Here is a 4,588-nt window from a genome sequence, read left to right on the forward strand (position 1 = left end):
TTTTTTTTTTAAAGATTTTATTTATTTATTTGAGAGAGAGAGTGAGAGAGAGAAAGAGCACAAGAGGGGGGAGCGGGAGAGGGAGAAGCAGACTCCCCGCCGAGCAGGGAGCCCGATGCGGGACTCGATCCCGGGACTCCAGGATCATGACCTGAGCCGAAGGCAGTCGCTTAACCAACTGAGCCACCCAGGCGCCCTGATATGTGAATATTGAACCATACTTGCATCCTTGAAATAAATCCCACTTGATTATGATGAATGACTTTTTACATGTATTGTTGGATTTGGTTTGCTAATACTTTGTTGAAGATTTTTGCATTTATGTTCATCAGAGATATTGACCTGTTGTTTACCCTTTTTGCAGTATTTTTATCTGATTTGAGTGTCAGGGTAATTCTGGCCTTGTAGAATGAATTTTAAAGCTTTCCTTCCTATTCTATTTTTTGGAATAGTTTGAGAAGCATAGGTATTAACTCTACTTTATTTTATTTTATATATAGAGAGATTGAGTGGGGGGGTGGGGGTGAGGAAGGACAGAGGGAAAGGCAGAGACAGAATGTCATTGTTAGTAATCAGTATGTTGAAATTTTCTATTTCTTCCTGATTCAGTTTAGAAGGTAGTATGTTCCTGGGAATTTATACATTTCTTCTAGGTTGTCCAATTTGTTGGCATACATTTTTCCATAATATTCTCTTATAATCCTTCATATTTCTGGGGTATTGGTTGTTATTTCTCCTTCATTTCTGAATTTATTTATTTAAATTCTCTCTGGTTTTTTCTTAATGAGTCTGGTTAATGGTGCTTCAATTTTGTTTATCTTTTCAAAGAACCAGCTCCTAGTTTCATTGATTTATTCTATTGTTTTGAAGTCTATTTTGTTTACTTCTGCTCTAATCTTTATTGTCTCTTTCCTTCTACTGGCTTTGGGCCTTGTTTGTTCTTTTTCTAGCTCCTTTAGGTATAAACTTAGGTTCTTAATTTGAGATTTTTCTTGTTTCTTGAGGTAGGCTTGTATTTCTATAACCTTCCCTCTTAGAACAGCTTTTACTGTATCCTAAGGATTTTGGACCATTGTGTTTTCATTTTCATTTCTCTCCATGTATTTTTTTACTGTATTGTCTGACTGCCAGCCCTACCCACCAATGAAAACCTCTCAGGGGATAAGGCAGAAAGAGTATCCTGTAGGTCATTGCAACTGCAGCCCCAATGGATAGACTGGGGGCAGGCCTCTGGTCTGACTGTAGGCCCTGCCCATCAATGAAAGCCTCTCAGAGGACAATGCAGGGAAGGTGCCTTGCAGTTTGGTGTGACGGCAGCCCTGGCAGACAGGCTGGGGGCAGGCATCTGGTCTGACTACTGACACTACCCAACTACAAGCCCACAGCAGCCCCAGACTGGCTCCTTAACAGCACAGGGATTAAACCCTGCCCAGTAAGCTTACAACAGGCAAGGTGAGCTATTGCAGTGGACTGGACTGAAGACAAATGTGGCTCAGTAGGGCATATATAACCCACATAGAAGACACCCCTGAAGGACCTGGTTCTGGTGAACAGGGGGCATTGTACTACAGGGCACCACAGGACCTCTTCTTCATTAAGCCACTACTTTCAGGATCAGGAAATGTTGCTGACTTTCCTAATACATAGAAACAAACACAGAGAGTTAGACAAAACAAGGAGACAAAGGAATATGCCCCAAATGAAAGAACAGAACAAAGACACAGCAGAAAAGCCAAATGAAATAGAGATAAGCAATATGCCTGATAAAGAAATCAAAGTAATGGTCATAAACATACTGACTGAACTTGAAAACAGAAGTGGAGGAGCTCAGTGAAACCTTCAACAAAGAGATTAAAAATAAAAAAAAGAACCAACCAGAGATGAAGAACTCAATAACTGAAATTAAAAAAACAAAAACAAAACACATTAGAGGGAATCAACAGCAGATTAGAGGATTCAGAAGAATGGATCAGTGATCTGGAAGACAGGGTATTGGAAAGGAACCAAGCTGAATGGCCAAATGAATAATAAAAAATGAGAATAAGTTAAAGGAACTCAGTGACATCATCAAATGTGACAATATTTGCATTATAGGGATCCCAGAAGGATAAGAAAGAGAGAATGTGAAGAAAATGTATTTGAAGAAATAATAGCTGAAAACTTCCCAAATTTGGGAAAGGAAAGAAACATCCAGATCCAGGAATCACAGAGAGCCCCCAACAAAATTAACCCTCAGAGGTCCACACCACAAAACATAATAATTAAAATGGCAAAAAGTAGTAATAAAGAGAGAATTTTAAAAGCAGCAAGAGAAAGGAAAAGAGTTCTATATAAAGGAAACCGCATAAGGCTGATTGTTCAGCAGAAATTTGGCAGGCCAGAAGAGAGTGGCATGATATATTCAAAGTGCTGAAAGGAAAAAAACCTGCAACCAACAATACTCTACCTGGCAAGGTTATCATTCAGAATAGAAGGACAATTAAAGAGTTTCCCAGACAAATAAAAGTTAAAGGAGTTCATCACCATTAAACCAGCCTTACAGAAAAGATGGAAGGAAATTCTTTGAGTGAAAAGAAAAGGCCATAATCAGGAGTAAGAAAATTATGAAAGGAAAAAAATTTATAGGTAAGTGCAAACATTAATAAAAGTAGTAGATTAATCACTATAAAACCAATATGGAGATTAAAGCACAAAAGCAGTTACATCATTTATATCTATAAAAATTAGTCAAGGGTGGGTGCCTGGGTGGCCCAGTCGGTTAAGTGTCTGCCTTCAGCTCAGGTCATGATCCCTCTGTGGGGAGCCTGCTTCTCCCTTTCCCTCTGCCTGCCACTCACCCTGCTTGTGCATGCTCGCTCTCTCTGTCTCTCTCTGACCAATAAATAAATAAAACCCTTAAAAAAATAGTCAAGAGATTCACAAAATAAAAGGATGTAAAGTAAGACATCATATACAGAAAATGTGATGGGGGGGGTTAAAATTTAATGATTTTAGAATGGGTTCAAATTTAAGTGACCATCAACTTAACAGAGACTGCTATATTCATGAGATGTTACATATGAACCTAAAGGTAACCACAAATCAAAAACCTATAATAGATACACAAAAAATAGGGAGAAAGGAATCCAAGCATATCACTAACGAAAGCCTTCAAACCACATGGGAAGAGAGCAAGAGAAGGAGAAAGAAACAGAGAAGGACTATAAAAACAACCATAAAGCGAGTAACAAAATGGCAATAAGTACATACCTAGCAGTAATGACTTTAAATGTAAATTGACTAAATGCTCTAATCAAAAGACATAGGGTGACCAAATGGATAAAAAAGCAAGACCCATCTATATGCTGCCTACAAGAGATTCACTTCAGACCTAAAGATACATGCAGATTGGAAGTGAAGAGATGGAGGGGCGCCTGGGTAGCTTAGATGGTTAAGCATCCAACTCTTGGTTTTAGCTCAGGTCATGATCTCAGGGCAGCAAGATCAAGCTCTGCGTTGGGCTCTGCACTCAGCAGGGAATATGTTTGAGATTCTTTCTCCCCCTCCTCCCCTCCCCTTCTGCTCTCTCACTCTCTCTCTAAAATAAATAAATAAATAAATAAATAAATAAATAAAATCTTTAAAAAAAAGAAAATGAAGAGATGGAAAAAATATTTACAATGCAAATGGAAGTGAAAATAAAGCTAGGATAACACTATTTATATCAGAAAAAATAGACTTTAAAACAAAGAACAGGGGTGCCTGAGTGGCTCAGTCGTTAAGCGTCTGCCTTTGGCTCAGGTCATGATCCCAGGGTCCTGGGATCGAGCCCCGCATCGGGCTCCCTGCTCAGCGGGAAGCCTGCTTCTCCCTCCCCCACTCCCCCTGCTTGTGTTCCCTCTCTCGCTGTGTCTCTCTCTGCCAAATAAATAAATAAAAATCTTAAAAAAACAAAACATAACAAGAGATAAAGAAGGACACTACATAATGATAAAGGGAACAATCTTGTTGGATTTCTTCCATGCACCCAACATGGAAGCATCTAAATACATAAAGTAATATTAACAGACATAAAGGAAGCAATTGACAGTAATATAATAATAGTAGGGGACTTTAACACCCCACTTACATCAATGGATAGATTATCCAGACAGAAAACCAACAAGGAAACAGTGGCTTTAAATGACACATTGGACCAGATGGACATAACAGATATATTCAGAACATTCCACCCCAAAATAGCAAAATTAACATCCTTTTCAAGTACACATGGAATATTCTCCAGAATAGATCACATTAGGCCACCAAACAAGTCTCAATACATTTAAAAAGACTGAAATAGTATCATGCATCTTTTTTTAAAGATTTATTTATTTATTTTAGAGAGAGAGAGTGCGCAGGAGGAGGGGCAGAAGAAGAGTGAGGGAATCCCAAGCAAACTCCCCGCTGAGTGCAGGCCTGATGCAGGGCTTGATCTCACAACCCTGAGATTGTGACCTGAGCTGAAATCAAGAGTCGGACTCTTAACCGACTGAGCCACCCAAACACCCATATTATGCATCTTTTCTGACCACAATGGTACAAAACTAGAAATTAATCACAAGAAAAA

This window comes from Leptonychotes weddellii, chromosome 4, assembly GCF_054177405.1.
Source record: "Leptonychotes weddellii isolate Sample4059 chromosome 4, ASM5417740v2, whole genome shotgun sequence".
Taxonomy (NCBI): domain Eukaryota; kingdom Metazoa; phylum Chordata; class Mammalia; order Carnivora; family Phocidae; genus Leptonychotes; species Leptonychotes weddellii.